Source organism: Orcinus orca, chromosome 10 (genome assembly GCF_937001465.1).
Source record: "Orcinus orca chromosome 10, mOrcOrc1.1, whole genome shotgun sequence".
Classification (NCBI taxonomy): domain Eukaryota; kingdom Metazoa; phylum Chordata; class Mammalia; order Artiodactyla; family Delphinidae; genus Orcinus; species Orcinus orca.
This window is the reverse complement of record NC_064568.1, coordinates 803,755-827,492: the sequence shown is the minus strand read 5'-3', so window position 1 is coordinate 827,492 and position 23,738 is coordinate 803,755. Positions and strand designations below refer to the sequence as shown.

Sequence of the window (23,738 nt, the reverse complement as noted above, 5' to 3'; positions counted from 1 at the left end):
TTGATCCTTCGTATCAGAAGATGTCTAAACGGTCTCTTCCAAGAGGCGGCTTCTCATACTGTTAAGATGAAGAAGAAAACACGCGTCGACAGCATCCGTTTCTGCTTTGATCTTGACGTCCTTCTCCTTGCTTCTCCGGGTTTACCTTCTTCTGTTGCCCCCGTTTCCAGACTGGAACGCTGAGCTCTTTTTCCTCCCAATACTCCTCGTATCTGATCAATGTCTCACCCTCTGGACACCCTTTTGCCGTATCCTGTAAACTTTGTATGTGGAGTATTATCGTTAATTCTAAGGATTTCGTGATTTGCCTTAATCCAAAGGGTGATTTAGAAGTCTGTGATTTCATTTCCAGGAGTGTAAGCTAACCCTTTATTGCAGAGATGCCAATTTCCTGAGCGGTTCAGAGGTTTCTTTCTATCAAGGATAATCAATTTCATCGTGCGTCTGGAGGGCAGGGGTTTTCCTTCTGTTCTTTCTGGTGTTTTTCAATCTTTAAAGTTTAATTCTGGAGGATTTGGGTCACGGTGTCTTCAAATACTCCTTCCGCCTCATCAGCTCTGTTCTCCTGGGATCCCGAGATGTGTCCTGCAGCATCCTGACTCCGTCCCGTGCCCTCTGACCCCACTGCTCACCTGGCCCCAGCTCCCGGGTCCCTCCTCCACCTGCAAGGTCTTCATGCCTTCTTTCCTTCCGTCTCTCTGGCATTTTCCTTCCACCGCTCGTTCCTGCTCCTTGACACCCACCCTCCCATCCCCGCGGGGATCTTCCACACGGCTCCTTCACATTCCTGACAGGGCTGCTCCGTCTGCGCTGGTTACCTGCCCCGCTTTTCGGGCTCCACCCCTGGATGGCGGCTCTCTGCCCCCAGGGACGGCAGCCGTCTTCGTGGTGGCCCAGGTACTAGCTGTGCCCTTCCCATGTGGCCTCCCCCAACCTGGACCTGGGGGCGTCACTATGCCGAGTGCCGTCCTGTCCCTCAGGGTGGAAGTCACTCCACACCTGGAACCACGAGTGTCCGGCCCCGAGGGGCTCTGGCCTCTTTGGAGGGGCGGCTCTGTGGTGTCACTGCTGCTCCCAGCAGAGGGGCCCCTGGAGTCTTGAGGTGATGCTGAGTGGCCAGGGCTTTGCAGCTTCCCCCAGCCCTGCGGCCTCCACAGCAGGAATAAGATCACTGAGAGGAACCAGCGGGAGAGCAGCCGGCCTGTGCGCCGTGCCGAGCCGCGCCCTCGGGTGGATGGCGGGACTCGCACCAGGTTGCATCGACACGGGGAGGCATGTTTGCGTCTGTCTGGCCTCGGGGGTCAGCTCCACGGCTCGTGCAGGATCCACCTGGCCTCGTGGGTGCCTGGGAGAAGGCAGCGCCCTCCAGACCAGCTCCAGCCTCGGCCCAGCCGATGCCGCGAAACCGAAACCTGAAATACAAGTTACTGGATGCCTGGCTGGGGGTGCAGGGCACGGGCCCGGCGCTCAGGCCATCCTCCCCGACCTCCCCTGCCCTCGGCCTCCCTGCCTTCTCCTCACGGACCACGAGCTCACAGACCTCACGATCGTGGGGCTGGGGGTCTCCTTCCACGGTCATGTGTCCCCTGTGGTGACAGTCACGTTGTTTGCTTAACGTTCTCTTTAAAGGTGTGACTTAGGGCATTTGGGGGAATGGAGACCCAGCGTCACTTTTCCTAGACAGAAGGTAGCTGTAGAAGTAAATACGCTGGAAACAGTCTCGTTAAATCCAGGGTGAAAGCTCTTCTGCCAAAGACGTAGTCCTGCCTGGACCACGAAAACATCCCCTCTCAGACCCAGAGCCCCGGGCTGGGATGGCGACCGTGGTTTCAAGCCGGGCCCTGGCGCTCCCTGGCCGTGTGCATGAGCAGGTCCTGACGCTCCTGGGCCTCGGTTTCTCACCTGACTTTATGACCCACAAAAAGCTCCGCCATGGGTGCCCATCAAAGTTAGCTGCGACCCTCACGTTCCCCCGGAGCCTGTCCCGGCCACGACCCAGGAACCCCAGGGCACAGTCAGGCCGCCGGAAGCATCGACCCCTCAGCAGAAGGCCTTGCGCCGTCCACCCCGTGGTGTCCTGTTACCTGCGCCAGCCAGGCTGCGGCAACCCCACGAAGAGCTCGGCACAGACGCGCATCGCGGTGTCCGGGCCCCGAGCCCACGGCGACCCAGTTAAGCCTCCTGCGACGCCTGTCCGTGACCATTGAGGGACCACGGGCAGGGGAGGTGGTGCTGGGGCTGAGCCACACAGCAGTGATGCAGGGCCTGGAGTCAGACCAGCAGCCCCCCACCTGGCCTCCCCGGAGCAGGTGACCTCCCTGCTTCCTGCAGGTGAGGACGGGACGCCAGGTGAGAACTGGACACACAGGTGAGCAGCCAGCTGGGGGCACCGCGCGCCCTACCAGAGCCTGGTCCAAAGTCGTGTCTGCCAGGAGGCCTGCGGGCCTGAGCGTTCGGCGGGGCAGTGGGGAGGGGCTGGCGAGCGGCCCACCTGGGAGGCGTATCCAGACTGGGCCCCTCAGGTGAGGGTCACGTCCAAGTTCTCAAAATCCCCACCGCCAGCCCCACGGCCCGAAGCGGTTCAGGAACAGGAAGCTTCTCAGGGACCAGGGTCGAGCCCCGGGGGCAGGGCAGGCCGGCCCCCAGTCTGCCCGGCCCCTCATGCAGCCACAGCCCCGCCGCCCGCCACCCAGCCTCTGGGGCCCGGGGGCCTGGATGCGCTCGGCCAGCAGCCGCCTCGCGCCCGTCCCGGCTCCGAGAGGCCCTCCCGGCTGGGGGCGGGCTGACGGGCAGGCCGAGCTCCGCTGGCTGCTTCCCCGTCAGCTCTCAGCCTGTCCCCTGCTCTGGATGGAACGCCGGGCGCCCTCAGGGAGCCAGCGCGAGGGACCCCCGCCCTGCGCCCCCCTCAGCCAGGTCCCGCCAGCGCTCGGTGCTTTGTGGGGACTAGCAGCGGCTGGCCGAAGGTCCCGCCGCGTCACCAGGGTCCTGAGAGCAGGGCTCCGGTCTGCACAGAGCCCTCCCTGCGCCCGGAGCGCAGCACGAGAATATTCTCAAGCAAGGCAGTTCCCGCGCGTCTGTCGCTGAGATGCAGCCCTGCCGCCCCGGCCTCCCCTCCCATAAAGGCAGATGCTGACCTGCCAGCACCTCCCAGCCGAGGGCTGGACAGAGGCGGCTTAGGGGTCAAAGGGGAGAAACATCTCCCCGATATTCTGGCCACTCGGCAGACCTCCAGTGATTTCCCGGGGAGACCCCGCCTTCAGCCCGTCACGCAGGTGAACGAGCCCCTCCCGCTGCTGAAAACTCACCCTACCCACCACGAGGCCGACTGGCCACGGCCCTGGGTTCACGGGGAGCCGAGCAGACGTGGTGGCGTGGCAGCCACTCTGCAGCGGGGCTTTTCTTACAAGATGCGGTGAGGCCACGTGCCCCTGGTGTCACACAAAGCTCCCGGGGACACAGGGCCAGATGCCGATGGCAGCCACGATGGCCCCCGCGTCGGGGTCGCTCTGCCTGCTGCTCTGGCGCTCCAGCCCTACCGGGTGCCAGGCAGTGAGACTGGGTTCTCCGCCTGGCTGTCCGGCTCAGAGCGGCCACCTTTGGGCCCCAGGTCCCGCTCACAGCCTTCACTCCTTCCCTGCCTGCATCCGTGGCCTCCGCAAGACAGACGGCCTGTCCCTCCTCGCGTGGCCCACCCTCGCCTGTCGGCATCCCTCTGCCCCAAGTGGGCGCTCGTTAACGTCGGCAGGTTGTCGTGAGTATCTGCGGCACGTTATCGCCGGGAAGGTGAGCTGGGGAAGGCATGGCGGGTGGCGGGCGCTCCGTGCAGAGCACAGAGCCCAGGAAGACTGTGGGGTCCTTCCAGGAAGAGGGAAGCCTGGGGCGGGGAGGGGCAGGGCCGAGCCCGGGGCTGGTGGGGCACCACGGTCGTGCGCACGGAGGCCCGGGGAGCGCAGCCTTCGCCTCTTTGTGCCTCAGTCTCTGCCTCGGGACTTGGGCGTCACAGTACCAGGCAGGCTGCAGGGCCGCCCTGAGGTTACAGCGACGGGTACACGTGCAGCATCTGCGCCTGACGGCTCCAGCCCCGGCATCCCTGCCGGCGTCTGCCTGTGAGCCTGCGTCCCGCTGGCCGTGCAGGGCCTTCTGGGGCTTGACCGGGGAAGGCCACGCTCAGAAGTGCTTACACGGTGCCTCACGAGAAAGAAAAAGGAGCAGCACCTCCATCCGGAGGCTGGCCTGGCTCCCAGCTCTTCTCTGCGGGACTTAAACCGTCCCAGGGCCTCGGACCTGGTCCCTCGAAGACCACGACAGAGGCCCCGTCACAGTGTGTCTCAGCCTGGACGGCTCACGCCAGCGCCCTTCTCTCGGCTAAATGAGTTTCTGCCGCTTCTCTACCCATCCTGGCTCGTCTGTACGGATAAGATGACCCAGAAACCCATTGTGGAGTTGTCTCTGCTTTTTGGCAATAACCATGCAGAGTGAACCCCACCTGCTTACATGCTCCCCCAAACTGCCCAATTAAGGCCCAAACCCAGGCTTGGTCTCCTTCCGACACCCTGCCCTAGACGCCGCGTGCTCTCCGGGCCGGAGACGGGTGGTGAGCCAGCCTGTGAGCAGGGCACACTCCAGAGGCTGCCTGTGCAGCCGGACCCAGTGCCCCGATGCCCCTTCCTTGCAGAACCTTTTCCCCCGACACCCCACATCGCAATGCACGGCGACCGGCTGAGTGGCCAAGGGGAGAGCAGGGGGCTCTGGAGTTCCCGCTCCCGTCCTCCCAAGTCGCCTCTGTGCCTGTCCTCAGGGATGCCATCCTGCCACCCTCAGCCCATCCCGCAGGAGACGGGCCCTGCACGTCCTGTGACCTACAGTCCGAGGGACCCATCTCAGAGCGCTGGTCACTCGGGTGAGGGAGGAGCTGAGAAGCTGAGGGGATGGGGGGCACCGGCAGGAGGAGTGGTCTCAGGGCTGGGTCAGGAGGAGGAGAGGATGCCGCGGGCCCCGTGATTTGGGGCTTCGGGACGGAACGCGGCCTCGGCAGGGCCGTACAGGGGAGCCGGGGCCCGGGGTGGGGGGTGGGGGACAGGCAGAGCGGGAACGGGCCGGCTTCTCCCCGCTTTCCCGCCCTCTGATCTCCCCAGCGCCGCCCATCGCTGAACCTGCCAGGGAGCAGGAAGGTGGGAGAGCCGGGAGGCGCAGTTCGCTGGTGCAGCGCAGAGGGGGAAAGACACGGGACCCCCCAGAGTTGTCCCCACGCTGCGTCTCACGGTGTGGGCCCTGGCAGGAGATGGAAGAGGAGTGTGGGGAACCCGCGTCAGAAGCCCGCCGGAAAGGGGCGTGGGGGTGGCTCCTGGCCGTCTGACAGGCTGGGTCCCTCAGCCAGGGACGCAGCACAGCTTCGTGTCCAGCTCTGCTCTGTGCACCCGACGGAACAGAAACTGCACGTGGGGAGCCTGGGGCTGGCAGAAGCGGGTTTGCTACGTCCAACATCCTAGACGCAGCCTCCGCCGGCTCAGGCTCTGCAGCTGGAGGGGTCTGGCACACCAGCGTCCCTGTGACACCGGAGAGACGGCCAGGGGCCCGGGCCGTCGGCCCCAACTCCCATGCTGCAATGTCTCTCATTCACAAAGCCAGGCAGGGGAGGCCTTCAGAGACAACGACATCTGGCCCGTTTTATCACAGTGTTCTATCTCATTACATCCAGTTTATTTTCTATGTATGGCGAGAGACACTGAATTCCCAAGTACTCTAGTGATTATACTTCATACGTGACACTTCCATCGAAAATACAACAGGTGAAGTAACAAAAGCTAATTTAAAATAAGATACAAAGTACAGGAACGTGGGAAAGCTGCAAGGTTGGCACTGGACCAACCAGAGTTTAGAACTGCGTGTCTAAATGTCTATCTAGATATCGCCCCACGGGAGGGGCTGAGCTGCGGAAGCTGACCCCCGGCCAGCTAAGAGGAGCCCTCAACCCTGCAGAAGAGGTGACAGCAAACAGAGCACCGGCCAGATCAGTGCGTCACTTCAGGTTTATCATAAAGGGGACAGAGAGAGAGGAGAGAGACCGAGTCAACGCAAGTCAGAGAAACAGCAACGGAAAAAATCCATGGAAAGAAAACGAAAGAAAAAGAATACAAAGACAAAACCCACGAACATAGGGACTTCCCTGGTGGTCCGGGGCTTATGACTCCACACTCCCAATGCAGGGGCCCGGGTTCAGTCCCTCAGGGGACTAGATCCTGCACGCCGCAACTGAAGACCCCGCACGTGGCAACGAAGATCCCATGTGCCGCAGCTGAGACGCGGTGCAGCCAAACACATAAATATTAAAAAAAAAATCATCAAACGTAGAAAATGAAATCGTAAAAAAGTTAAAAAACCAAAACACTATTGGTTTAAAAAAAGAGACGAAACATTGGGAACATGGATTAAGAAGGACGAGAGGTGTATGTAAGCAACACGCAAAACTACAGAAGAAACTTATGAGCTGCAAATTATGCAAGTAAACGTGAGACGCAAAATGACGGTACCCTTCCTACTAAAAAGTCCCGGGCACAGACAACTTTACAGATGAATTTTCCAAACTTTCTCATAAGTACACTCCAGAATATGTTTTTAAAGAGGAAAATTTTGAGATTCAATATTTTCAAGCTATTATTACCTTACATTCAGTACTGGTAAAGTCAACACAAGAAAACACATATAGGTTCTTCCCCCCGTATGTAAAATATCTTAAATAGCACGTGAACAAGCGAACTGCAGAATGTCTTTCAAGATAAAAACTACGAGCAGATGTAGTTCACCCCGGCATCGCCAGGATGATTCAACAGGAAATAACTCACCTCGCTGTTAGGCTACAGAAGATAAAAAGTGACTATCTTAACGATTATTTTAATACAAAATGATACTTAGTAGATGCAGAAAAAGCATCTGATAAAATTTCAACGCATTCGTAAGTTTTAAAACTCCCAGAAAAAGAGGAGTACAGGGAAGAGCGCTGAACTTGATGAAGCCGCTACAGCCAACACACGCCTCTAAGGAAACGACAGTCCAGGCGAACTAAAAATTAGCTACGGATGTGAAAGAGCTGAACCACACACTCAGCAGGTGTGATCCGACGGACACCCGTGGAACTCTGCAATCACCATGTACGCATGAGAGGAAATCGACAAAACTTACTGGGTTTACAACATCCATACATTTTGAAGAACTGGTTTAATACAGCCCACATCCTCCAGCACGGGAATCAGGTTCCAATGAGATAAAAATGGACAGCAGTGAGGACGTCGGCGTGGGTGCCCAACCTGTGAACATCCTCCCCGCTCTCAAAGCTGTCCGACGTGTGTAGTCTTCCTTCTGGCCTAGATGCCCACTAAAAAGCGAAATGGAACGATGCTTTACTTTCTAAAAACACAACAAACAAACCAAACAAACAGAAAAAAAACCTGCCAACCTAACAAGAAGTTAGCAAAATACTCCTTAAAAATGAAAGACCAAAAAAGACATTTTTCAGGAAAACATAAGCTGAGAGAATAACTCACAAGAACCTGAAGGAAAAGCAGGACAGAAAGAAGAGAAAATGATTCCAGTTGGAGGCGTGGCAATTCGGGAAGGAAAGAACGCTGGAAAGGGGAGAGTACGGATAAATGTAGAAGCAATGACTATTGAAGACTAAAACATTAACAACGTCTTACGAAGTTTACAGCATAGACACAGAGTACATCACGACAATAGCCCGTAAGGCGGAAGGGGAAGAATGAAGTTAAACTTCATGGTTTGGAAACTGATACAAAACCTTGCATCTAGTGGGCTATAATCAACGGAGGGTATGTATTTTTAATTTTTTTATTGGACTATAATGGCTTTACAATGTTGTGTGAGTTTCTGCCACACAGCAAAGTGAATCAGCCATACGCATACCCACATCCCCTCCCTCTTGGACCTCCCTCCTCCCCCCCCACCCCCCATCCCACCCAACTAGGTCGTCACAGAGCACCGAGCTGAACTCCCTGTGCTATACAGCAGGTTCCCACTAGCTTTCTATTTCACACATGGTAGTGTATTTATGTCAAACCTAATCTACCAATTTGTCCCACCCTCCCCTTCCCCCTCTGTGTCGCCAGGACTTAGAAACAACCTAAATGTCCATTGACAGATGAATGGATAAAGAAGATGAGGGTTGGGGCTTCCCTGGTGGCACAGTGGTTAAGAGTCCGCCTGCCAATGCAGGGGACACGGGTTCAAGCCCTGGTCCGGGAAGATGCCACGGAGCAACTAAGCCTGTGCGCCACAACTACTGCACCTGCACTCTAGAGCCCGCGAGCCACAACTACTGAGCCCATGTGCCACAACTACTGAGCCCGCAGGCCTAGAGCCCATGCTCTGCAACAAGAGAAGCCACCGCCATGAGAAGCCCGCGCACCGCAACGAAGAGTAGCCCCCGCTCGCTGCAACTAGAGAAAGTCCACGTGCAGCAACGAAGACACAATGCAGCCAAAAATAAATAAACAAATAAATTTTAAAAAAAGAATAAAGGGGACAAATAGTCCAGACAATATAACAATCCTAAATTTGTATACACTTAATAACTTATCTTTAAACTATAAAGCGAAGACTGACAGAACTAAAGAGAAAAATGCAAAATTGTAATTAGAGATTTTAATTCTCTCAATAAGTAATAGAACAAGAGACATAAAAAAATAGATGTGAACATAATGATTATCTAACTTGCCCTAACTGACATATGTAGTGTGCTATACCAAACAACTGAAGAATTTTTAAGTACACAAAAACGTACTAACTCGCACTCTGTGCTGTGCCAAAGGCTGACTCAGCATGTTTCAAAAATTAATTTGAGTTGGAAACGTGAAAGGTAACTCAATAAAACTCCAAGAGAAAACTTAGGAGAATGTGTTCGTGACTCTGAACTAGACAAAGAATTATTAAACAGGTTTCCAGAGCACTAATCATAAAGAAAAATATATTGACAAATCAGACTTCTATAGCGTTAAGAACTTCTGCTCATCAACAGATACCGTTTAAAAAGCCACAAAGACTATTTAATCAATACTTGTATCTGACAAAAGACTTTCCTATAGAATACGTAAAGAACTTTTTATAAACACACACACTCCCAGAACACAGCCCCAACCCAAGGAAAAAGTGGTGATAGGTCGGGAACTCTCACTTCCCCAAATAGGACAGGCAAATCACCGTATGATTGGGACCTCCCTGGCAGTCCAGGGGCTAAGACTCTGCGCTCCCAATGCAGGGGGCCTGGTTTTGTCCCCGGTCACGGAATGAGATCCCGCACGCATGACGCAACTAAAAGGAAGATCCCACATGCTGCAACTAAGACCAGGCGCAGCCTAAATACATAAATTTTTTTTTTTTAAATTCACCATACGATCTATCCTAACCCCCCCCCCCAAAAAAAAGCCAAGTATAAAATATACTGTTAGGGCAGCTGGGAATGTTTGCATATGTTCTGAACACTTGATACCGTCAGGAATGATAACGACAGCAGCAACGCAGGAAAATGCCTTATTTTATGGGGATACACGAGCAAGTGTCAGGCATCTGTAATTTACTTTGAAATCGTTTAACAGATCGATAGGGAGATGATAGACTGATAGGTGGACAGATTAACAGAGATACAGGTTACATCACTTGTAAGAATATTTGCTGACTAGGGAGAGACAGGAAACAAAAACTGCAAAATAGTGACGATCCACCTAGTTGGAGGGTATATGGGTATCCATTCTTCCTGTTACTCCTACCATTGCAATTCTTCAAATGCAAATAGGGAGCAGGATGGCCCTCAGCCCCCCTGCCAAGCAGGCCTACCAAGGGTCCTGTCCCTGCTGGGAGGTGACATTTGCCGTTCTTGTGCACTGTCGTGCCTGGGGTGGAATCTGGCGACACGGCGGGGCTCCCCAACCTGGTCTGGGCTGCTCCCTGGGACACTGTGGGAGGCCTGGCCTAGCAGCCCAGCCGCCAGAGGCCATGCCCACCCTCCGTGACCTCTAGGGGCCAGTCACGTGGGCACCTGTCCCCAGCAGTCTCAGATTTGTCCAGACTCTTGCAATCAGTGCAAAAAGAGGAAGGCATCTTCACTACCCAAGAGAAGCCTCAGCTGAGAGGCACATGCACCCTCTTTGAAGAAGCATCACCCAGAGCACGGGGCCTGGAGGGATGATGCAAGGAACGGACGGGGCTGGTCTCCGGGGCTCGTCCCCGGTTTAGGACGAAACCGCTTCCAGGTCGAGAGCTGAAACCTTCAGATGCCGGGCACGGACGTGGGTTCCTCAAGGTTAACTCAACCTTCTAACCGATCGATTATTTCAAATTCCAAAACTATACCAAGAAACCGAGCATTTTCTTTTTACTCCCTTCAAAATGTATTTTTAATGACTTCTCTCAGAATCAGTATAAGAAAATACTTCTGCTTCAGAGAGCTTGTGCAAAGCGCTGCTTGAGAAACTGTAGTTCTCAGGGTAGTGCGCATACGATTAGTACTTGAATATTCTAAGTGGATAACGTCTGTTTTAACATTCAAACTATATTATATAAATATTTTCATTTCAATTAGTACTCTATTATAACCCCAATAGTGAACAGAACAGTAACTGGATGATTATAGAGAGATCTACAGAGACTCTTAAAACCACAAAGAAGATTCCGGTTTGTCTGCAACAATAAGAAGACATTGGAAATTAACTTGATTTCCTCCTTAATAAGAACTGCTTAAAAAGACACAAAAATAAAAACAGCATGTGTTGTTTTACTATTACTATGGAATACATCTCAAATGGTACATTCAGAGGAAATTTTATAGCATTAAAAATTATATTAGAAAAGAATAAATGCTAAAAATGAACTGACTGAGGGCCATCTGTAAGATGTTACAAAACGCACGATAAGCTCACAGACAAGAGGAGAGTCTTCAGAAGACACGAGAGAATCAATGAGTGAACAGTGCGTTCAGTAAGACCAAGAGACCCATGGTAAGATTTCTTCTTCTTTTAACACATGCAATATTAGGAAAGAGAAGTGGGATACCGAAGATAATAAAAGTAGTAGGAAAGAACAGCATGAAAACCTTTTTGCTAACGAATCTGAAGATGTGAAGGAACTGTATACATATACAAGTGAGGCTGGGCCTTAAAATAATACTAATGAATGAAACATAAATACAATTGACAGAACAGCATCATTTATTCAAATGTACAACACACACTCACTATCACATATCTCATAAAATGCACTGTGCACTGGTGTGTCATGGATGCCAGCAAGGACCAGGGCGAGGCGGACCCGGCCAAGGTGCCACATGGGGACCAGCTGCCCACCCTCCCAGGGCCTGGGCGATGCCCTCAATCCTACCCGTGGGCAGGACCAGCTGCTGGAGGGGAGGCCTGAGGACATGCAGACCCCTGAGAGAGGGGAAGAGACTAGCCCCAAAGGTTGAGGGGGACCCCTTCTCCATGACTGCACAAGGGCAGGCTCTAGATGCAAAGCAAGCTCACTTCCAGAAAAACACCCAAGTGTGCACACAGGAACCTCGCAGGCTCAGCGTCCTCTACAGAACTAACATCCAAAAGTGTCTACAGTTTCTCAAAAGCTGAAGTGGCATGATGGGGGAGGCCATCTGTGTTTCATACCAAGACCAGAAACACAGACAAATAACATTGGCGATTTAGAAAGTAAATATCTGGTTAAAGAAATAAAAATACAAAATTAGCATGTTTGAGGTCCAAGGACAAAACTACAAAACTGGGCAGGGGGGGCTACTTCCAATATGGTGACAAGAGCTAAATACACGTCCCTACTGGTCAACAGTGGGAAAATAAAAGAAACCGGCCAACGGAAACGGGAAGGAGGCACCTACAGGCCGGTCACACAGTTAACGCCGGCCATTTATCATGCTCGAGCGCCCTGCTTCACCCGGATGTCTGAAGAAATCAAAACGTATAAAGAATGGCACTCTGACTTCTATACTTAATTTGGTAAAGAATAAAGCCTATACTGGTATTTTTAAAGGGTATGCAGAGAAACACGTGCTGTTTTGTGGCTGGAGGACCATCGCGGGTTACTCTTGGGAGGTTCAATTTGGAGACAACTACGGAAATGTGGAGCGTGCGTCTCTGACCCACAAACTCCCGTCTATGACCCAGACAGAGGTGTGCTCTTCGGGCAGGCCTGGGGCTAAATCTTTCAGACTGGGGTCTTCAGGGCAGAATCTGCAGGGCAACACCTTAGTCTACCCCCTTCTCCGAGGCCCAGACCCCAAGACCCCAGCTCCGGCTGGAGGCTGCGGTGGGCGGTGCAAGGAGGAATCACCCCGCGGGGCGCGGGGCACGGGGGTCCTCTGCTCCCAGGACTTGGCTCCAGAGGCAGGCGGGTGCAAGTGGGGCAATGGGAGTAGACCTCAGGGCCTGCTTAGTGGCTGAGTAAAGAGAGGGGATGGGGAGGGGGGAGAGGGGAGGTGACAGAACTGACCCGCCATCCACACCCCATCCCATCGCAACATCGTACTCACCTGAGTCTCCTGGACTATTCCCTTCTAGCCAAGTCCCTGGAACGCTCGACGCTTAGCAGTAGCAGCTGAAATGGCCCGAAGAGGTGCTGGTTCCGAGGCTCTGCAGCCCCAGCTGGAGCCCCTGCGCCCGTGGACGCTCAGAATCTGAGGGCAGGTGGCCTCTCTTTAATAGGAATGCGTCTGGGATGTGGGGGCAGCAGAGATCCGGCCAATGGGCAGCCTCCCCGGGAAGTGATCACAGGAGGGTAAACAAAAGGCTCAAGGAGGGGTTGATGGGATCATCTGCTTATCCCCCAATGAAGGTGTAACTAGATTGGCTTACTGGCTAGTCTGAGCGGGGGCGGGGTGTTACCAGGGTGTGAAAAAGGCCTCCCTCTAGGATGGAGGGGTCGGGGAGGATCCCCAGAGGACGTGGCTTTTCGTTGAATCTGACGGGCCTCAGCTGTGTTGGGGCAGGGAACAGAAGACGCAAAGGCCCAGAGCCCCGCAGGAAGGCGGGAGCAGAGCCCACATTTGGGGAGGTTGGAGCCAGAGGCACGAGGCTGCACCTTCCGGGGCCTTGTGGGGGCTGGAGATGTGGGTCTCCATCGGGGAGCTGGGGCTGGTCCAACCTGGACCGTCCTGAAGCTTATGTAGCCGGGACAAGAATTCAGACGTTCCGGGTGCCCGAGCTCTGTTGGGTCCAGTCATGTAGGCCTATGCGCGATCATCCCCAACACGTCTAACATTTAGCAAGAGCTGATTCCGTGCGCGCCTCTGTGTTAACTCTTTTGACCCTCACATTCTCCTGTGAGACCCGCCGGAGCGCACCATCAACCAGCAGTGTGCAGAAAATCTAATCGCTTAAAATGGGGGGCTGCATTTTGGGGTGTGTGAGGTTAATATAGATGCCAGAAGGTCATGAGAAGCCCCAAAGTAAACAGGAAAACATACGCAGGACGCAACTGAGGGTCCCCCGTGATGAGGAGAGGTCACTTCTTATACCCCCCTCCCCCCACGAGGACCCCATTACTCCGTTTCACAGGTGAGGCTGCATCAGTAGTCGTGAGTGTAGAATTTGCACCAAGGTGATCGGCTCCAGTTTCCGTGCTTCCAGGCACAGCCCCCTGTGGCTTGCGTACATACAGACGGTTTCATAAAGGCAAGCTTTTTATAAGAGTTATTCAAACCCTTTACATCCTGGACAAAAAGCTGCCGCTCTTGTCAGGCGGCCTCTCTCAGAGCCGTAGCTCTGTGGGCACTGATGTCACCGCCCCTTCCTGCCCCTTCAGGCCCAGAAATGGCAAGGACCCCGCCACTGTCCGTAGCCCTTGGGTGCTTGGTCATCCTTTCTGGGTTTCCTCACCTCCTCCCAGGCCTCTGAAAATAGTTCGTCGCTAAACATTAAGCGTTCTCCAGTGAGCCACCGGAACGCTTCACACGGGAATCTTGACCCCTACACTTCCCTTGACTCTTCAGAAATGGTTTTTGCCTTGAATTATATTTTTTTCTGATGCCACCATTATCATACATGCTTTTGTTGAGTCATCAGTACTACCTGTCAGTATTTATCTTTCAATAAATAATGTTATCCATTCATGTTTGTTTACATTAAATTAGGAAATCAATAGTCATATTCTCCCTCCAAGGAAACAAATTTCTTAGCACCATTTTTGTATTATCTTCCTGTATATCCCTAACATCCTATATTGATGTTTGGAACCTTAGCTTGATCTTGGTATATCATTTTTTAACTCAACACTTATTTACATTTAACAATAGCTCTCACTGATGGCTCTGTTCACTGCTGCTTTATGACTTACACAATTTCTTTCTGGATTTATTTCCTTCTACATTTTTATTCTATAATTTCTATAACGTAATATATAATTCAAATAATCCTATAGCTCTGTCCTATTATTCATTCTCTAAGGACCTGTACATGGTAAAGTTTGGAAAGTTTTTATATGTGAAAACTTCTCTCATTCTCACTTTTGATAGTTTGGCTGGGTATAGGATCCTAGGTCCAGAGTCATTTGGTCTTAGCACTTTGGAAACAGTGTTTAATGAACCTCTTGCTTCCACGTTTGCTGCTGAGAACTGTGATTTTTATCAGCATCTCTTTCCTCGTAAGTGGTGCTCTTCTCCTGATAACCAAGAGCACTCTTCCTTCATCCTTTCATAGTTGACATGTCATTGGAGTATAACTATGATTTGTTCGTTCCACGGTGGCTTGTGCTGATACACACTTGGTGTGATCTTTATGTCTGAAGATTAATTTCTCCAGTTTTAAAAATCTTTAACATTTATTATGTTGATTAGTGAACCCCCAGTATCACCAAAGAAAATCTATTTCTGACACTTATAGTGGGATTCAGCCAGAAATAGCCAAGATAACTTTCACAAGAATACAGATGGAGAACTTAACACTATCAGATTTTAAGACCTACTATAAAGCTATAGCATAAATAAGTCAGCATGGTTTTATGCAGGAGTAGACAACTAGGTCCATAAACGGAGCCATTCATGATTTTCAGCTAAGTTGACAATGATTCACTATATAAGTGAAATACTTTTCAATAAATGGTGCTGGAGCTCATGGATATCCATATTAAAAATAAAGATATAACCCACATGTCACACCATACACAAAATTAGTTTGAAATGGGTCACAGACCTAATTTCAAAGACAAAATAATAAAGCTTCTAAAAGAAAAAAAAAAGAATGTTTATTTTTACTTTTGATAAAGGTATTGTGGTTCTCTAAAATACTGAATCAGAGGAAGCTAGATGAAGTGTATACGTGAATTCTCTGCACTTAATTTTTGCAACTTTTCTGTAAATCTAAAATCAGTTTAAATTAAAAAGTTAAAATAAATAGGGCATTACTTTATAACTTTGGGATAGGCAAAAATTACTTAAGTAATACACAAAAGTTACTAACCGAAAAAGAAAAGACTGATAAGTTTGACGCCATTAAAACTAAGAACTGTTCATCAGAAGACACCGTAAAGAGAATGAAGACATTCTCTTTATGTTTGTAATACGTGTATACAGCCAAGGATATGTATGCAGAATACACAAGGAACTCCTACAAATCAATACGAGAAAGACATGTAGCCTAATTTAGAAACAGGTTTGACTTCACCAAGAGAATATGCAACTGGTCAGCAGACATACAAAAATGTGTTCCACGTCATTAGTCATCAGGGGAATGCAATTTAAGCCAAAATAAGATACCATTCCACACCTCCTGGAATGGCTCACATCAAAAATACTGATTATCCAGTACTGACAAGCACGTGGAAGAATGGGAATTCTCTAAAGTTGGTGGTGGGACCTTAAATTTGACTAGTGCTTTAGAAAACTGTTTGCCAATACTCTGTAATCCAGAAACTACACTCATGGGTTTATATCTGAAAAATATGACTGTATGAGTCCACAAAAAATATGTATAAGAATGTTTTTAGCAACTTTATTCACAGAAGGTAAAATCAGAAACTGAAATATCAACCAACAGTAAAATGTATAAATAAAGTGTGACATGTTCATACAATAGAAGGATATACAACAATAAAAATACATGTACTATTGCTACAGGTACAAGAAGGATGAATCTCAGAGACACCACGTTGAGCTAAAGAAGTCAGACATAAAGGAGTTCATTCCACATGGTCTCAGTTATGTGATATTCAAGACAAGGAAAAAGTTACCGTAGTGATAGGAGTGAGAGTAGAAGTTGCCCTCAAAGTGGGGCAGAGTGGACTGGTGGAAAGGAGCACGTGGGACCTTCTGGGGGCTGTGGATACCTTATATCGTAACCTGAGCTGTGGTTCCACGTGTGCCTACGTATGCAAAAAGTCATTGACATAATGAGATCCCAGAGAGAGGGGAGAGCAAAAAAGAGCAGAAAGAATATTTGAAGAAACAACGGCGGAAAACTTAACAAATTTGACGAAAAACAACCTCCATGTCCATGAAACTTAATAAACTCCAAGTAGGATAAATTCAAAGAGATCCACACCTGGACAGATCATAATCAAACTACGGAAAACCAAAACCAAAGACAAAAGCTTGAAAGTGGCACAAGAGATGCAACTCATCACGCATGTACAAGGGATCCTCAGTGAGATTAACATAAATCTTGGAGACAGCAGGGGGAGGGATTCAAAGTTCTGAAGGGAGAAAGGACTGTCTAGCAAGAATTCTATATCCAGCAAAACTATCCTTCAAAAATAAAGAATAAATTAACACATGCCCAGATAAACAAAAACAAAGAACTCATTGCCAGACCTGCTCTACAAGAAATACTAAGGCGGTGGGGGGTGCCCTTCAGGCTGAAGTGAAAGGACATGAGACAGTAACTTGAATGCACATGGAGAAATAAAAAGCACCGTATACATAGCAAGTATATGAAAGACCTATGAATGTGTTTTGTTTTTCTTGGGGGGGGCTGTGTTGGGTCTCTGTTGCTGCACACGGGCTTTCTCTAGTTGCGGCGAGCAGGGGCTACTCTTCGTTGCGGTGCACGGGCTTCTCATTGCAGTGGCTTCTCTTGTTACAGAGCACAGGCTCTAGGCACGCGGGCTTCAGTAGTTGTGGCATGCGGGCTCTAGAGTGCAGGCTCAGTAGCTGTGGCACACGGGCTTAGTTGCTCCGCGGCATGTGGGATCTTTCCGGACCAGGGCTCGAACCCGTGTCCCCTGCACTGGCAGGCATATTCTTAACCACTGTGCCACCAGGGGAGCCCCTGAATGTAGTTTTTGTTTGTAGCTCTTTTTCTCTCCTATCCAATTTCAAAGACAACTTCAGGGCAGGGGAGCTGGGCAGGTAGCCAAGAGGGCAAGGAAGGAGGGGGCATCCTTGTGAGGGGCATGTGGGGAAGGACACCAATGGCGGCTTAACCGCTGAGCAAAGGGGAGATGGAGGGAAGGACCAGCAGCCCTCTGTCCAGGGCAGACTGACCCCCTTCTCCTGAGGCAACAGGATCCCCCACCCAACCCAGCAGACAAAACCTGCTCGTCACCCATCAGAGACACCTGCAGTCCTGGGATGTCCCTCTCTGGCTCTGTGCCTAGAAAGATTGGCCTTAAATGTTGCAGGGCAGCACAGCGGCACTGCTGGGGTGCTGGGGCTCCAGGTAGCAAGGGCATCCCCACAGCACTGTTGCTCTCACCTAGGGATGGAGGGGCCCAGACTCCCCAGGCGGGGGAGGTGGAGGAATGGGGATGGGGAGGGTGGGGCTTGGACCAGGTGGGACTCTGAAGGAGAGTGTAGCATTCCTGTCAAATGACCCATCGCCCCATGACTCCATCGTAGGAGAGAAGTTGGTTGGATTGATCCAATTATCTAACATCCCAGAAACCAAGTTACTGACGGAGCTGTGTTGAGTGCTAGCAAGGAGAAGGGCCGGGTGTGCAGTTGACCTGGTTATCAGAGGAGGGAAAGACGATGGAGGGGCTTGGAGCTGGTCTGGAGGGGGAGAGAGAGTCAGCACCGCTGGGAGAAGGGGTCAGGGAGTGGAGGACTTGTAGGCAGAGAAAGCCCAGCTCCAGGGCTCCAGCGGGGAGCAGACCCCTCCAGGCGCCCACAGGGCCAGAGGCAGAGCTGGAAGCCAGGGGGTGTAGGGGAGATGGAGCTGGACCAGCAAGAAACTGACTTCTCAGGCCCTCTAGCGGTCTCTGCCCCACCCTCAGCCCCTACAAGGAGCAGCCCAACAGTTGTAGAGGGGCGTGACGTGCTTAGCAGGCAGCGGTCAGACCTGAATTTACACGATTTGGGGGTAACTCCCTTAAAAATCATTCAAATTTAGGAACGTAAAATTGCTAGGCCCCTCAACCCTAGCCCTGGGAAGAGGCTCTGCCCTGACCTATGACCCCATCTCATGCCGACTCCCAGGAGGTAGGCGTTGTAGTGAGACCCGCCCCTCCCCGACTACATCAGTGGGAGCCAGGGGACAACGCGGGGACACACGTGGGCTGTCACTACGGTAAGATTATTTCTTAAGACATTTACTTTCACAGCTCTCTCACGTCTAAAATGCCCCGAAGGAAGAAAGCGCAGAGCTGGGGGCTGAGAAGTCACACAGGGAGGCGCAGTCACTCCCCGAGGGGCCACGCGGCGGGGAGACAGCCCAGCGGTAGAGGCAGGAGCCACTCCCCCAGCCCCGCGTGAGAACTTGGGCTGGCGCTGGGGCCCCTCTCACAGCTCCCCCATTTCAGAAACGGGTCAGGGTCACAGCTTTTGCCCCCGACAACCTTGGACAGCACGCCCGCCCCCAGATGCGTGCAGGTGCTCAGACCAGTCACGTCAAAGGGACCCTTTCCCCCTTTCCCACTGGCTCTTCTCCTTGATCTGCCCCTTTCTGACAGGGGTGTGTGGTTAAATCCCTCATTACAGCGGGGTTTTATTTATATATGTTGAAGCTGCTTTTTTAGACCAATAGAGGTATTTATTCTCGGTGGAATGTGCTTTATATCAAAATTAAGTATACTGCTTTGTCTCTTTTAACACTTTTACCCTCAATTATATTTCCCACATAATTCTGTTCCATCTTTGTTTCTGTCAGCGTTTGTCTTCCATGTCTTTCGTATTATTGTCTCTTCTCCATTTCTCTTCTATTGCACTTCAGGTGCATCTCTTGTAAATACAGCATAGCTGATCCTGCGGCTTCATCCAACTCCAGAGTCTCTGCCTCTTGATAAATAAATACCCATTTACGTTTATTCCTCCCAGTTTTTTTTTTCTATTTGCTATGATTTTTACTCTTCTTCCCATCCTGCCATTCATTGGATCATTTAGTTCATTTTGCCTTGAAAGTTATACCTTTTAGTTCTGTTCTTCTAGTCATTATCCTTAAATTGTTAACACACACACACACATTACTCAAATTCTAGTGTTAACTAACATCTGTATTCTTTATCCCAAAATATATTACAAACCTCTCAGATCCTTTCGTTCTCTGAGTGACTCCAGCCCCCCCCCCGCCCCCAGACCCAATGTTATCATTGGAAACTTCCATCTAACTAGGAATGTCCCGCTCTCCTGTTTTAATTGACCCTATTCGATCTCATCTTGAAGATTTCCGACGCTCCCATTTCAATGTGATCTGCTTGTGACAGCTACGAGGATGGTCCCATGACTCCTCCCAGCTCTACCGTGACTTTGCTTTATATGTTTTCCAGTGTGTTACTGCACATACTGAGGGCTACACTCGTGTTTTCTCTGTGGTTGCTCCTTTTATCGGCGTGAAATGCACAGCTCAGCGATGAGTTTCTCCTTGCACCTCCAGTCCCCTCTCTTCTGCCCCACTTGGTGCCCCAGAGGCTGGCCTCAATGGACTGCATCCCCGGACCCCCGCCCTCTCCGGGTTCCAGGAGACCAGAGGGCAGGAGGGGAGTGAGCTCAGGTCTGAGCCCCCTCCCACCCGCTCCCCTCCTGCAGCCTCACTGCCCGGGTCCTGGGAGCGCAGCCTCTCCCCCTGCTCTGCCGGTCTAGGCTGGCCCCCGCCGGGGTGCTCACCCCTCCTGCTGGCTCCTTCAGCCCGCTGACACCTCTGTAAATAAATTTTCATTTCGCTAGTTGCTCTTTTGTTAACCTTCAAGTGTCTCCTCCTGGAACAGAACTGATCCGTTATCTTCGAGTCTTTAAAACGGTCTCTGCCTTGTACTGGGCTGTCCTGTATTATTACTGCTACACCCTCCTTCCGGCATTGGCGTTTACCTGTCAGCCTTGACCTTTCCATAGAAAGTTTAACCCATTCTCGTTCACTGAGTCAACGCCATGGTTCTCCCCCAGCAGAGACCATCTTCTTGGCATCACTCTGCCCCCTCTGCTCTTCTCACACGTCCCAGGACTGTCTTTAACCAACGCTTCTCCCCGCTCACCACGGCTCCCTCCTGGACTTCGCGTCACCCCGGATGCGGCTCCACAACTCGTCCTGTAAGGCCTGTTCGCGTCCTGGTCGCTGTCAGTGGACAGCGTGGCCGCCGGGCTCCTGCGTCTCAGCACGTGGAGCCCGTTCTCCATCCTTGGCTCCATACTTGCGCTCTCGCCCGAGTCTCTCACTGCAGACGGTCCGCTTCGGCAGTGGCTTTAGGGTGAGTCTTCGTCATGGATGCAGTGAGATTCCAGCACCGCGTGTCTGCTGTTTGTTTTGTGTTGGTCTGCTTTTCAAGGGGTGCTCAGTCTTCTTTTCTGAAAACGTAGCTTCCTGTCTAGTCCTTCTTTTCTTCCCTCTGGGTGGGAATCCCTACGGGGCAGATAATCAGACTTCCTAACTGTCCCGTCACACTCTCCATCTCTTACTCCTTTGTGCCGCGTTGCCCTGCAATGCGCCCCGTCTGCTAGTCCTTCCCGTGAAGGAGCACATATTTCATCTCCCGTTTCCATGGCCCTCTGTCTTTGTTTTGTGTGCGAGATATCGTCCTTATCTGCCTGGTGACATTAGTGACAGTGCCTGGCTGGTTGTTAATAACACGAGCTCCTGGATTAGTCTGTAACCTCCTCCTGGGTGTCGTGCACCCTGTGTGCAGCCGCCTCGGCTCCCCCCGGCATCTCCGGCCCCCCGGGCTCCTCTGCTCCGGCAAGAACCCTGCAAGCCCACTGCTCTGTGCGTTCCGGAGACTCCTCAAAGTTCAGAACCATGGAGTCCCCGTCCTGTGTGCAAGGGGACCCTGCTTTCTCTCTTAAATTGTAGAACACTCTCGGTGCCCTCATGGATTTAGCACAGGCAGGGGTGAGCTGAGCCTTCCCCGGTCTTTGTCCTGAACGAGGACTATGTCCCCTGCTCTTAAGTTCCTTTATGAAAGTCATTTAAAGTTTTACTCTTTGATATTTTGAGCTTTCTGTTGCTATTGTGAATGGGACGTTTTCCCATAGCATCCCTGTCACGTGTCGGGTTCTCCAGGAAGCCAACTCCTGGGACCGATGCCCTGGCGGGTGGAAGAGAGGGGCAGGCGGCAGCGCTGGGCAGAGGGAGCGGGCAGCGGGGCTGGCCCTGTGGCTGTGACCCCCGTCTGCCTCGGTCATTGGATGTGCGCTGCCTTGAGAAAATGTGTCCCTGGTGGGGAAGGCTCTCGGCCCCAGTGCCATCCCCGGGGAGCTCTCTGCTGACTGTGCTCCCCGCAGACGGAGCATCGTCTTCTGTGAAGGGGGCTCGGGGGCACATAACTAGCTACTTACACTGATAGGGAAGCTGTTCACTTGGGTAGCTTAAAGAAGCCCCTTAAACGGCGGTGAATTTACCGTTAATTCCGGTGGATGGACGTGTGCACGTCAGTGATGATTCTGTCTGCTTGTCTACAACGGTTTGCCTCTTATTTCAGTTTCTTGTGTTAACGCCTTAGCCAGAATTTACCCCCAAATAAATGCTTGTGAGAACGGTTATACGTAGGTTGGGGGGGGGTGATGTTGGGGAAACGGGGGAAGGTGGCCAAAAGGTACAGACTTCCAGTTAAAAACTAAATGTGTGCTGGGGATGCGATGTACAGCCTGGGGACTGTAGTCAGTAATGCTGTATTGCCTATCTGACATGGCTCTGCATCTATGTAAGGTGACGGGTGCTGACTGTAGTTAGTAATGCTGTACTGCCTATCTGACATGGCTCTGCATCTATGTAAGGTGACGGGTGCTGACTGTAGTTAGTAATGCTGTACTGCCTATCTGACATGGCTCTGCATCTATGTAAGGTGACGGGTGCTGACTGTAGTTAGTAATGCTGTATTGCCTATCTGACATGGCTCTGCATCTATGTAAGGTGATGGGTGCTGACTGTAGTCAGTAATGCTGTATTGCCTATCTGACATGGCTCTGCATCTGTAAGGTGACGGGTGCTGACTGTAGTTAGTAATGCTGTACTGCCTATCTGACATGGCTCTGCATCTATGTAAGGTGACGGGTGCTGACTGTAGTTAGTAATGCTGTACTGCCTATCTGACATGGCTCTGCATCTGTAAGGTGACGGGTGCTGACTGTAGTTAGTAATGCTGTATTGCCTATGTGACATGGCTCTGCATCTATGTAAGGTGACGGGTGCTGACTGTAGTTAGTAATGCTGTATTGCCTATGTGACATGGCTCTGCATCTGTAAGGTGACGGGTGCTGACTGTAGTTAGTAATGCTGTATTGCCTATCTGACATGGCTCTGCATCTGTAAGGTGACGGGTGCTGACTGTAGTTAGTAATGCTGTACTGCCTATCTGACATGGCTCTGCATCTATGTAACGTGACGGGTGCTGACTGTAGTTAGTAATGCTGTACTGCCTATCTGACATGGCTCTGCATCTATGTAAGGTGACGGGTGCTGACTGTAGTTAGTAATGCTGTACTGCCTATCTGACATGGCTCTGCATCTATGTAAGGTGACGGGTGCTGACTGTAGTTAGTAATGCTGTACTGCCTATCTGACATGGCTCTGCATCTATGTAAGGTGACGGGTGCTGACTGTAGTTAGTAATGCTGTACTGCCTATCTGACATGGCTCTGCATCTATGTAAGGTGACGGGTGCTGACTGTAGTTAGTAATGCTGTACTGCCTATCTGACATGGCTCTGCATCTATGTAACGTGACGGGTGCTGGCTCTAGTTAGTAATGCTGTATTGCCTATGTGACATGGCTCTGCATCTATGTAAGGTGACGGGTGCTGACTGTAGTTAGTAATGCTGTACTGCCTATGTGACATGGCTCTGCATCTGTAAGGTGACGGGTGCTGACTGTAGTTCGCAATGCTGTACTGCCTATCTGACATGGCTCTGCATCTATGTAAGGTGACGCGTGCTGACTGTAGTCAGTAATGCTGTATTGCCTATCTGACATGGCTCTGCATCTATGTAAGGTGACGGGTGCTCACTAGACTTATCGGGGCGATCACTTTGCTATGCATACAAGTGCTGAATCATTATGTTGTACACCTGAAAACAATACAATGTTTTATGGCAATTATGCTTCAGTAAAATAATAAATAAGTGAGACTTAAAGTAAATGGTTCTAACTGAGAGCCCCATTTTACTCTTGAATGCCCAGAAAATCTTGAGTGCTATTAGTTGTTGCCTTGAAATGCCTCTCCTCTTCGTACTAGAGCAAACCCCTTGTAAGCCCCACAGAGTACAGTGAACAGACGGACAGCTGGGACCCGGTGAGCAGACTGTCCTGTTCCCCTCGCATGTATCTCACGGGCGCCGTGCACTGTGGCAGACGAACACGCTGAAATCTTCCCAG

General features: G+C 51.3%; 1 long non-coding RNA gene across 6 annotated transcripts; it reads left to right on the top strand.

Annotated features, from left to right (window-relative positions):
- The first annotated feature begins 22,462 nt into the window (after positions 1-22,462).
- Positions 22,463-23,423, top strand: LOC125965536 (uncharacterized). 6 transcript variants are annotated; one of them, XR_007479539.1, is made up of 3 exons: positions 22,463-22,477; positions 22,950-23,017; positions 23,356-23,423. It is a non-coding gene; the product is annotated as an uncharacterized LOC125965536 (long non-coding RNA). The 6 variants fall into 6 exon arrangements; XR_007479540.1 differs by lacking the exon at positions 22,950-23,017 and adding an exon at positions 22,882-22,949; XR_007479541.1 differs by lacking the exon at positions 22,950-23,017 and adding an exon at positions 22,814-22,881.
- The last annotated feature ends 315 nt before the right edge of the window (positions 23,424-23,738 follow it).